This window comes from Anopheles funestus (assembly GCF_943734845.2).
Source record: "Anopheles funestus chromosome X unlocalized genomic scaffold, idAnoFuneDA-416_04 X_unloc_158, whole genome shotgun sequence".
Classification (NCBI taxonomy): Eukaryota; Metazoa; Arthropoda; class Insecta; order Diptera; family Culicidae; genus Anopheles; species Anopheles funestus.
Window position 1 is genome coordinate 20,001 of NW_026045103.1, and position 12,500 is coordinate 32,500.

Genomic DNA, 12,500 nt, shown 5'->3' on the forward strand with positions numbered 1-12,500 from the left:
ATCGGCCGGGTTTAATCGTCCGACGCGCAATATGCGTTCAACTTATCGGTGTTCATGTGTCCTGCAGTTCACATTGTGACGCGCATTTAGCTGCGGTCTTCATCGATCCATGAGCCGAGTGATCCCCTGCCTAGGGTTTTATAGTAAGGTTCCCAATGTAACACAATCCCGGTGGTACGTCCAAAGACTAACTTTCTGACTAAGTTGTCTTTATTACCCAATAGTCCCAGGCCTTGTGACTTGTGGCTCATGTCTACGCCCATGGCCACCATTCGCTAAGATAGTTTTGAAGTCACTTTGAAGGCCCAGGAACAACTCTCTTAGCACATCGGTTAACCTGGCGCCGCAGTCAACTCATGTGCTTGGATCGGATCGAGCTATTGAGTATTGGGCCTGCATACTCGCTCATCCGTATCCTTTGCGTACCGCCCCATGGCCCTTGTATGTCTGCACCACAGTTCCTGTTCGTTCCGTGCCTATGGCCGGATACGTATTGCACATCGGTATACCTGTCGCTACTCAGGCAACTCGTGTGCGTGGATTGGATCGAGAACATGGTGTGTGCCCCATGTTATAATTGATAGTCCATATCCACTTTATAGGTTAAAGTCATAAGTTGTGATTGCACAACCATACTTCATAAGAGTTTAATAACTCTTCAACTAACTTTCGTTCTGGTGTCTTGGTATCAAATCGCATAAGACACAAGATTCTACTGGCCAAATAGAATCTAGCACATTGGTTAACCTGGCGCCGCAGTCAACTCATGTGCTTGGATCGGATCGAGCTATTGAGTATTGGGCCTGCATACTCGCTCATCCGTATCCTTTGCGTACCGCCCCATGGCCCCGTCCTTAGAGTTAATGACTAATAGGCTTAACTCTTTGTATGTCTGCACCACAGTTCCCGTTCGTTCCGTGCCGTAGCCGGATACGTATTGCACACTAGTAGACACCGTAATCTGACGTATCTAACACACCACTATTGTAACTCGTCGTCGAAGGACCTTTCAAGTGCCTGATGGCCAGGGGAGCTCTTACACGGCACGGATACACAGTGATGCTCGCCCATCAAAGTGTACAACGATCGAGTTTGCTTAAGTGTCTGGGTACCTACACACCAGACACAATGCAATGGCCACGGATCCACACAAGGCACATCACATGCAGAAAGCTTCACCAGATTATGACACATACCACACTCTTGTAACTCGTCGTCGAAGGGGCGTTCAAAGTGCCTTACGGCTAGGGGAGATCTAGCACGGCACGGAGACACAGTGATGGTTGCCCATCAAAGTGTACAACGATCGAGTTTGCTTTCCGCGCAAGCGTTCTAAGTGTCTGGGTACCTACACACCAGACACAATGCAATGGCCACGGATCCACACAAGGCACATCACATGCAGAAAGCTTCACCAGATTCTGACACATACCACACTCTTGTAACTCGTCGTCGAAGGGGCGTTCAAAGTGCCTTACGGCTAGGGGGGATCTAGCACGGCACGGAGACACAGTGATGGTCACCCATCAAAGTGTACAACGATCGAGTTTGCTTTCCGCGCAAGCGTTCTAAGTGTCTGGGTATCTAAGCACCAGACACAATGCAATGGCCACGGATCCACACAAGGCACATCACATGCAGAAAGCTTCACCAGATTCTGACACATACCACACACATGCAACTCGTCGTCGAAGGGGCGTTCAAGTGCCTTACGGCTAGGGGAGATCTAGCTCGGCACGGGGACACAGTGATGGTCACCCATCAAAGTGTACAACGAACGAGTTGGCTTTCAACAAATTCTGACACATAGCAAGCGAGCGACCGAGCTACACCGAAGGCAGCCCATGGTTGGTCACTCGCGGACGATCATCAGTAATGATCCTTCCGCAGGTTCACCTACGGAAACCTTGTTACGACTTTTACTTCCTCTAAATCATCAAGTTCGGTCAACTTCAGCCATGCCAGCTGCAGCTCACGAAGGAACCGCGGAAGGTAAGCCTCCAGAAACCTCACTAAATAATCCATCGGTAGTAGCGACGGGCGGTGTGTACAAAGGGCAGGGACGTAATCAGCACTAGCTAATGACTAGTGCTTACTAGAAATTCCAGGTTCATGGGGACCGTTGCAGTCCCCAATCCCGACTAGATGGGCATTTTAGTGATTTCCCGTTCCTCTCGGAATGGGGGCGCCTATTGGCGAGAACACGCTGCGACCCACATTGTAGCACGCGTGCAGCCCAGAACATCTAAGGGCATCACGGACCTGTTATCGCTCATTCTCAGCTTGCTAAACACAAGTTGTCCCGCTAAGCAGGGCAAACGTAGCCGACGACCGCCCGTGAAGGCGCCGCCCGGCTGTAACGTCAGGTGCGCCCGGAGGCGCACTGCTGACAGCGTTCTAGTTAGCATGTTTGAGTCACGTTCGTTATCGGAATTAACCAGACAAATCATTCCACGAACTAAGAACGGCCATGCACCACTACCCTTAAATTTGAGAAAGAGCTATCAATCTGTCTTACCTCGATAAGTTTGGACCTGGTAAATTTTCCCGTGTTGAGTCAAATTAAGCCGCAAGCTCCACTTCTTGTGGTGCCCTTCCGTCAATTCCTTTAAGTTTCAACTTTGCAACCATACTTCCCCCGGAACCCGATTTTGGTTTCCCGGAAGCGACTGAGAGCACCGAATAGGGGTAGCGTCTCCCAATTGCTAATTGGCATCGTTTACGGTTAGAACTAGGGCGGTATCTAATCGCCTTCGATCCTCTAACTTTCGTTCTTGATTAAAGAAAGCATCCATGGCAAACGCTTTCGCTTCAGTTGGTCCTACGACGGTCTACGAATTTCACCTCTCGCGCCGTAATACCAATGCCCCCAACTACTTCTGTTAATCATTACCTCTAGGTTTCTGACAAACCAACGAAATCGTATAAACCGAGGTCATATTCCATTATTCCATGCAAGATTATTCTCGGCCAACGCCAACCCCACGGGGGGGCCGGACGCTTTGTCTTAGCCTGCTTTGAGCACTCTAATTTGTTCAAGGTAAATGTGAGTATCTTGAGCACCATGAGGAGCCCGTGCCGGAGTTAACCGGTAGCACGGTACTCGTTCACAGAGTAACGCCCAAGTACACCATTGTGAGTCGCAGCCGTGAGCGCGCGCACGAACGGCCCCGGCGTGTAACCGGGCGCCCGTGGCGGTCACGTGTCTGGACGGGCAATCAACTTCGAACGTTTTAACCGCAACAACTTTAATATACGCTAGTGGAGCTGGAATTACCGCGGCTGCTGGCACCAGACTTGCCCTCCACTTGATCCTTGTTGAAGGATTTATACTCAACTCATTCCAATTATGGACCATCGTTAGAGAGGTCCATATTGTTATTTCTCGTCACTACCTCCCCGTACTGGGATTGGGTAATTTACGCGCCTGCTGCCTTCCTTGGATGTGGTAGCCATTTCTCAGGCTCCCTCTCCGGAATCGAACCCTGATTCCCCGTTACCCGTCGCAACCATGGTAGTCCTCTACACTACCATCAATAGTTGATAGGGCAGACATTTGAAAGATCTGTCGTCAGTCGACAAGCGACCATACGATCTGCGTCCTTATCCAGACTTCAACTCAAGCCGCCCGGAGGCGATTGGTTTAACTAATAAGTGCACCAGTTCAGCTACCCGCGAGGGCAACAGTCCCGGCATGTTGCATGTATTAGCTCTGGATTTTCCACAGTTATCCAAGTAACTAGTGGTAGGATGATCTTGTGAATTATAGCTGTTATACTGAGCCTTATGCGGTTTCACATTCATTTATGTTTGTACTTAGACATGCATGGCTTAACCTTTGAGACAAGCGTATATTACTGGTAGGATCAACCAGAATTCGTTCCACTACAGACACACACTCGCTTAGTGGGAAATAAATTTCCACACAACTCTCTCTCTCTAGAACCATATGGAATGGCTCTTTGGTGTTGGGTAAGGCACCAATTTGTTGGGGTGTAACGGTCACCACCAACTTTAAGTTTGTTAGGGCACAACGGAAACCACTAACTAAACTTTAGGAAACTAAATTTCCTCACACATTATCTCTCACCATATTAGCACTAGGTGCTATCCACGATTGTACAACGTTTCAACTCTTGAATCGACCGTAGGGCCGCGGAATTGCTTCCGGGCCCCTATTCTCGCTATTAATTGTTCATCTCTTTCAATACATCGAGTTCGTTCCATTGGGTAGTTCGCATGGCGAACGTTTTGATGCAGCCCCCTGGGGGACCACGGCACTTTACACCGGGTATGGTGTATGCGCAACCTACAGATAACAATAAACCCCTTATGCGTGTGTAAACCGATGTTGGGCTGCTCAACATCTTTCATGGTTACATCACTTGCACCAGAACCCACGGTGCCGATTTGGTAATATGTTGTACATTTACTCTCAAGATGTACGCTTCGGCCCCTTATTCAGGGGCTCAAGCTATTACCAGCAAGAACAATCCTCATCCAGACTTGAACTCGAAACACCCGGAGGCGAACGGTTTAACTAATAAGTGCACCAGTCTTGAATCCATGCGTCGGTGGAAACAATGCCGGCGTGTTGCATGTATTAGCTCTGAACTTAGCGAGTGATTGCCTTGCAGCTGTCATACTGAGCGTAGAGCGTGATTATCGCTCACTTGAACCATGTTGAATGGCTCTTTGGTGTAGGGTAAGGCACCAATTTGTTGGGGCGTAACGGTCACCACCAACTTAAGACTTGCTTATAGGCATTTCAACGTTTTCAACTCTTAAATCGACCGTGTTTCATTATCATCTCTTCTTCTTATTAAATGCATCGAGTTCGTTCCATTGGGTAGTTCGCGTGGCGAACGGTTTGATGCAGCCCCCCGGGGGGGACCACGGCACTTTACACCGGGCATGGTGTATGCGCAACCTACAGATCACCAATATATTTGTGATCGATAATGCACACTTCTTACACGACTGACCAGTCGACAGCGCTGCCTTCCTATTATGCGTGTGTAAACCGATGTTGGGCTGCTCAACATCTTTCACGGTTACATCACTTGCACCCGAACCCATGGTGCCGATTTGGTAATATGTTGTACATGGTCTCAAGATGTACGCTTCGACCCCTTATTCAGGGGCTCAAGCTATTACCAGCAAGATCAATCCTCATCCAGACTTGAACTCGAAACACCCGGAGGCGAACGGTTTAACTAATAAGTGCACCAGTCTTGAATCCATGCGTCGGTGGAAACAATGCCGGCGTGTTGCATGTATTAGCTCTGAACATAGCGAGTGATTGCCTTGTAGCTGTCGAACTGAGCGTAGAATGTGATTATCGCTCACTTGAAAGGGTCAAGCCCTTTCGAGTCGTCCGGTTTTTACGCCAGACGACTCGGTTCACCATCTTTCGGGAAGGGACCGTCTCGGTCGCAAGCTGCTCCGGTCCCCAAACAACCTGCGACAAATGATAGGAAATGCCGACATCAATACGTGTTCAGTTTGGTTTATCGCTCATAGGTCTTTTTGACCATCGATCCCTGATTATAACTCTCAATTAAACAGTCAGGAGAGTAAGGCATGCCCATCGATATCTCATCGACAGGCGATACCGCAAGAACGGCCAACGACACATCAGGTGATCGATTATTGCTACGACTTTTGCTTAATCGTTTCCACTCCTTAGAGAAAGAAACCCCCGGGGACCGTCTCGGTCGCAAGCTGCTCCGGTCCCTAAACAACCTGCGACAAATGATAGGAAATGCCGACATCAATATGTGTTCAGTTTGGTTTATCGCTCATTGGTCTGTTTGACCATCGATCCCTGATTAAACTCTCAGTAATCCAGTCGGGAGAGTAAGGCATGCCCATCGATATCTCATCGACAGGCGATACCGCTTGAACGGCCAACGACACATCAGAGGATCGTATCTTGCTACAACTTTTGCTTAATCGTTTCTTCTCCTTGGAGAAAGAAACCCCCGGGGACCGTCTCGGCCGCAAGCTGCTCCGGTCCCTAAACAACCTGCGGCATCAAATGATAGGAAAAGCCGACATCAATACGTGTTCAGTTTGGTTTATCGCTCATTGGTCTTGTTTGACCATCGATCCCTGATTAATACTCTCAATTAGAAGGTCGGTAGAGTAAGGCATGCCCATCGATATCTCATCGACAGGCGATACCGCATGAACGGCCAACGACACATCAGAGGATCGTATCTTGCTACAACTCTTGCTTAATAGTTTCCACTCCTTGGAGAAAGAAACCCCCGGGGACCGTCTCGGCCGCAAGTTGCTCCGGTCCCTAAACAACCTGCGGCATCAAATGATAGGAAAAGCCGACATCAATACGTGTTCAGTTTGGTTTATCGCTCATAGGTCTGTTTGACCATCGATCCTAGAATTCAACTTTCGAGTAAGGCATGCCCGTCGATATCTCATCGATAGGCGATACCGGTAGAACGGCCAACGACACACATCTAGGATCGCATTTACTCTTCCTTGGATGGATAACCAATACCCTAGGACCGTTTCATCGCGAGCTGCTCCGGTCCTCAAACAACTCGCGAACCACCGATAGGATGATATTAGGAATGGCCGACTTTCATCCTTTAACTCTCAGTTCTGCTTACCAAAACATAGGTACTTGGACCTTAAAGACCACTATATGTTCCCCGATCGGGGGCAATCGGAACGTCTATCCATCATCAACATCGTTACACTCATTCCGAACCACCAAATTGGACAGACAGTACCATATTCACCAACCGATTGCTTCAACTTCGCAAACTGTATGGTAAGTTCTACTAATTTCACATCTTACCATCGACTAATAGTGCATAAATCCACTTGGAAATCACTTTTCCTTGGTCCTCGGACCTTCTACGACAACGTCCAACAAATATCCGAAGTCGTTTCCCAACTTAGACCAAGCATTTCGTATCTTTACTTCTAATCGATTTTTTCTCTCATAATTGACGATCAAAATCTAAAAACCACATTTTGAGCCAGAAGCAGTCGTCCGATCGTCCTGGGGGTAGTCTCAATCGATTTAGAAGGGCCCAATTCATAAAGATACGTACTCAGTCAAATTCATGCTTCTGGCTCACCTACCCCCTATATAGTAAACGAAAGCGTACAGGCGTGGAAAACGTGCCATTTTTCTCCATCACGGACTTTTTTTTTCTCGTTGCACCGACTCTAGTAAAAAAGTGAAATTTTTTACTAGTTACCAACTTTTGCAAATTATCATCGGATATCACTTTTCATGGTCTATAGTAAGTTCTTATCACGTTTTAGTAGTTTTTGAAAAAAAAATTTTTTTGAACTTTTCAAAATTTTTCAAAACAAAGTTTTTGTAGGCGGTTTTGTGTATGGAGGGTTACTAGTCTCGGGGTCACTGTTTGACCAAAAAACCACTATATATCATTCGAAAGGTAATTTCAAGGGCTACAAAAAATTGTTCTACGGCACCCCCCTCCGACGTCTAGTATTCGAGTTATTGGCCAAAAACCATCACTTGAGCGATTTTTCGTTCAGGGTACCCGACTCTAGTAAAAAAGTGAAATTTTTCTCGATTGACCAAGTGTTGCAAATGATCATCGGATTTCACTTTTTATGGTCTATAGTGAGTTCTGATCACGATTTGGTACTTTTTGAAAAAATTTTTTTGACGCACTTTTCAAAATTTTACCATGGTTGCGACGGGTAACGGGGAATCAGGGTTCGATTCCGGAGAGGGAGCCTGAGAAATGGCTACCACATCCAAGGAAGGCAGCAGGCGCGTAAATTACCCAATCCCAGTACGGGGAGGTAGTGACGAGAAATAACAATATGGACCTCTCTAACGATGGTCCATAATTGGAATGAGTTGAGTATAAATCCTTCAACAAGGATCAAGTGGAGGGCAAGTCTGGTGCCAGCAGCCGCGGTAATTCCAGCTCCACTAGCGTATATTAAAGTTGTTGCGGTTAAAACGTTCGAAGTTGATTGCCCGTCCAGACACGTGACCGCCACGGGCGCCCGGTTACACGCCGGGGCCGTTCGTGCGCGCGCTCACGGCTGCGACTCACAATGGTGTACTTGGGCGTTACTCTGTGAACGAGTACCGTGCTACCGGTTAACTCCGGCACGGGCTCCTCATGGTGCTCAAGATACTCACATTTACCTTGAACAAATTAGAGTGCTCAAAGCAGGCTAAGACAAAGCGTCCGGCCCCCCCGTGGGGTTGGCGTTGGCCGAGAATAATCTTGCATGGAATAATGGAATATGACCTCGGTTTATACGATTTCGTTGGTTTGTCAGAAACCTAGAGGTAATGATTAACAGAAGTAGTTGGGGGCATTGGTATTACGGCGCGAGAGGTGAAATTCGTAGACCGTCGTAGGACCAACTGAAGCGAAAGCGTTTGCCATGGATGCTTTCTTTAATCAAGAACGAAAGTTAGAGGATCGAAGGCGATTAGATACCGCCCTAGTTCTAACCGTAAACGATGCCAATTAGCAATTGGGAGACGCTACCCCTATTCGGTGCTCTCAGTCGCTTCCGGGAAACCAAAATCGGGTTCCGGGGGAAGTATGGTTGCAAAGTTGAAACTTAAAGGAATTGACGGAAGGGCACCACAAGAAGTGGAGCTTGCGGCTTAATTTGACTCAACACGGGAAAATTTACCAGGTCCAAACTTATCGAGGTAAGACAGATTGATAGCTCTTTCTCAAATTTAAGGGTAGTGGTGCATGGCCGTTCTTAGTTCGTGGAATGATTTGTCTGGTTAATTCCGATAACGAACGTGACTCAAACATGCTAACTAGAACGCTGTCAGCAGTGCGCCTCCGGGCGCACCTGACGTTACAGCCGGGCGGCGCCTTCACGGGCGGTCGTCGGCTACGTTTGCCCTGCTTAGCGGGACAACTTGTGTTTAGCAAGCTGAGAATGAGCGATAACAGGTCCGTGATGCCCTTAGATGTTCTGGGCTGCACGCGTGCTACAATGTGGGTCGCAGCGTGTTCTCGCCAATAGGCGCCCCCATTCCGAGAGGAACGGGAAATCACTAAAATGCCCATCTAGTCGGGATTGGGGACTGCAACGGTCCCCATGAACCTGGAATTTCTAGTAAGCACTAGTCATTAGCTAGTGCTGATTACGTCCCTGCCCTTTGTACACACCGCCCGTCGCTACTACCGATGGATTATTTAGTGAGGTTTCTGGAGGCTTACCTTCCGCGGTTCCTTCGTGAGCTGCAGCTGGCATGGCTGAAGTTGACCGAACTTGATGATTTAGAGGAAGTAAAAGTCGTAACAAGGTTTCCGTAGGTGAACCTGCGGAAGGATCATTACTGATGATCGTCCGCGAGTGACCAACCATGGGCTGCCTTCGGTGTAGCTCGGTCGCTCGCTTGCTATGTGTCAGAATTTGTTGAAAGCCAACTCGTTCGTTGTACACTTTGATGGGTGACCATCACTGTGTCTCCGTGCCGAGCTAGATCTCCCCTAGCCGTAAGGCACTTGAACGCCCCTTCGACGACGAGTTGCATGTGTGTGGTATGTGTCAGAATCTGGTGAAGCTTTCTGCATGTGATGTGCCTTGTGTGGATCCGTGGCCATTGCATTGTGTCTGGTGCTTAGATACCCAGACACTTAGAACGCTTGCGCGGAAAGCAAACTCGATCGTTGTACACTTTGATGGGTGACCATCACTGTGTCTCCGTGCCGTGCTAGATCCCCCCTAGCCGTAAGGCACTTTGAACGCCCCTTCGACGACGAGTTACAAGAGTGTGGTATGTGTCAGAATCTGGTGAAGCTTTCTGCATGTGATGTGCCTTGTGTGGATCCGTGGCCATTGCATTGTGTCTGGTGTGTAGGTACCCAGACACTTAGAACGCTTGCGCGGAAAGCAAACTCGATCGTTGTACACTTTGATGGGCAACCATTACTGTGTCTCCGTGCCGTGCTAGATCTCCCCTAGCCGTAAGGCACTTTGAACGCCCCTTCGACGACGAGTTACAAGAGTGTGGTATGTGTCATAATCTGGTGAAGCTTTCTGCATGTGATGTGCCTTGTGTGGATCCGTGGCCATTGCATTGTGTCTGGTGTGTAGGTACCCAGACACTTAAGCAAACTCGATCGTTGTACACTGTGATGGGCGAGCATCACTGTGTCTCCGTGCCGTGTAAGAGCTCCCCTGGCCATCAGGCACTTGAAAGGTCCTTCGACGACGAGTTACAATAGTGGTGTGTTAGATACGTCAGGTGATGGTATCTACTGTTGTGCAATACGTATCCGGCCACGGCACGGAACGAACGGGAACTGTGGTGCAGACATACAAAGAGTTAAGCCTATTAGTCATTAACTCTAAGGACGGGGCCATGGGGCGGTACGCAAAGGATACGGATGAGCGAGTATGCAGGCCCAATACTCAATAGCTCGATCCGATCCAAGCACATGAGTTGACTGCGGCGCCAGGTTAACCAATGTGCTAGATTCTATTTGGCCAGTAGAATCTTGTGTCTTATGCGATTTGATACCAAGACACCAGAACGAAAGTTAGTTGAAGAGTTATTAAACTCTTATGAAGTATGGTTGTGCAATCACAACTTATGACTTTAACCTATAAAGTGGATATGGACTTGCAATTATAACATGGAATCTCTACACACCCCATGAGCTCGATCCAATCCACGCACACGAGTTGCCTGAGTAGCGACAGGTATACCGATGTGCAATACGTATCCGGCCACGGCACGGAACGAACGGGAACTGTGGTGCAGACATACAAAGAGTTAAGCCTACTAGTCATTAACTCTAAGGACGGGGCCATGGGGCGGTACGCAAAGGATACGGATGAGCGAGTATGCAGGCCCAATACTCAATAGCTCGATCCGATCCAAGCACATGAGTTGACTGCGGCGCCAGGTTAACCAATGTGCTAGATTCTATTTGGCCAGTAGAATCTTGTGTCTTACGCGATTTGATACCAAGACACCAGAACGAAAGTTAGTTGAAGAGTGATTAAACTCTTATGAAGAATGGTTGTGCAATCACAACTTATGACTTTAACCTATAAAGTGGATATGGACTATCAATTATAACATGGGGCACACACCATGTTCTCGATCCAATCCACGCACACGAGTTGCCTGAGTAGCGACAGGTATACCGATGTGCAATACGTATCCGGCCATAGGCACGGAACGAACAGGAACTGTGGTGCAGACATACAAGGGCCATGGGGCGGTACGCAAAGGATACGGATGAGCGAGTATGCAGGCCCAATACTCAATAGCTCGATCCGATCCAAGCACATGAGTTGACTGCGGCGTCAGGTTAACCGATGTGCAATACGTATCCGGCCATAGGCACGGAACGAACAGGAACTGTGGTGCAGTCATACAAGGGCCATGGGGCGGTACGCAAAGGATACGGATGAGCGAGTATGCAGGCCCAATACTCAATAGCTCGATCCGATCCAAGCACATGAGTTGACTGCGGCGTCAGGTTAACCGATGTGCTAAGAGAGTTGTTCCTGGGCCTTCAAAGTGACTTCAAAACTATCTTAGCGAATGGTGGCCATGGGCGTAGACATGAGCCACAAGTCACAAGGCCTGGGACTATTGGGTAATAAAGACAACTTAGTCAGAAAGTTAGTCTTTGGACGTACCACCGGGATTGTGTTACATTGGGAACCTTACTATAAAACCCTAGGCAGGGGATCACTCGGCTCATGGATCGATGAAGACCGCAGCTAAATGCGCGTCACAATGTGAACTGCAGGACACATGAACACCGATAAGTTGAACGCATATTGCGCGTCGGACGATTAAACCCGGCCGATGCACACATTCTTGAGTGCCTATCAATTCCTTGATATACAACAAACCAAACTTCAGGGTGGAGCGTGCCACAATAGAACACTATGGCGAGCAGCCCGTCTAGTGTCGTGGGGGAAACACGCTTCCACACTGTGCATAATGGCGTGCTCGGGACCTTTGTTGGGACCGCAGGGCGCTGAAAGTAAAGGGGTGAACCGCATAAATCGCACGCACGTAAACGCGCACACACACAAATAGAGTGAGACGTATCGTAGGATACCGCTAAGAGTACGTTGTGAAACATGGGGAAATTCAATCGAAAACCTCTTTGATGTCCAAGAATTCGTTGACCGTATCCGTCGTAATACTGGATCAACGTGCTTGGGGGAAAACGTCAAAGGGTTTTATAATAGTGGTGCATGATTAACCCATCGATGCCCGAGGGGAACATGTTGTCCAATACAATAGTGGTGCAGTTGGCTCGACATGCTCGGGGGGAGACATCGTGGGTCCAAGTCGACCAAGTCGACCGAGAGTTGTTGTTGAGAGATCGAATCAAAACGATGCCGAGCGGAACTCGTTGTCCTTATTGGAGTGATATTCGGACAACGTGCTCGGGGGGGCCATCGTTGATTCAAAAATGACCGTAAATTGCCCAATCCGTGTGTGTGTGTGTGTGAAGTGTTGTTGC

At 48.4% G+C, this 12,500-nt stretch overlaps 2 non-coding genes across 2 annotated transcripts in view; one reads left to right on the forward strand and one right to left on the reverse strand.

Moving 5' to 3' along the window:
- The window catches only part of LOC125772961 (5.8S ribosomal RNA), a 158-nt gene extending 20 nt beyond the window's left edge, over positions 1–138 (reverse strand). Inside the window, exon 1 of the ribosomal RNA XR_007419787.1 lies at positions 1–138. This exon is cut by the window's left edge and continues 20 nt beyond it. This is a non-coding gene — a ribosomal RNA (5.8S ribosomal RNA).
- Positions 139–11,694: 11,556 nt separating this feature from the next.
- LOC125772964 (5.8S ribosomal RNA) lies at positions 11,695–11,852 on the forward strand. Its single transcript, XR_007419788.1, has one exon. It is a non-coding gene; the product is annotated as a 5.8S ribosomal RNA (ribosomal RNA).
- The last annotated feature ends 648 nt before the right edge of the window (positions 11,853–12,500 follow it).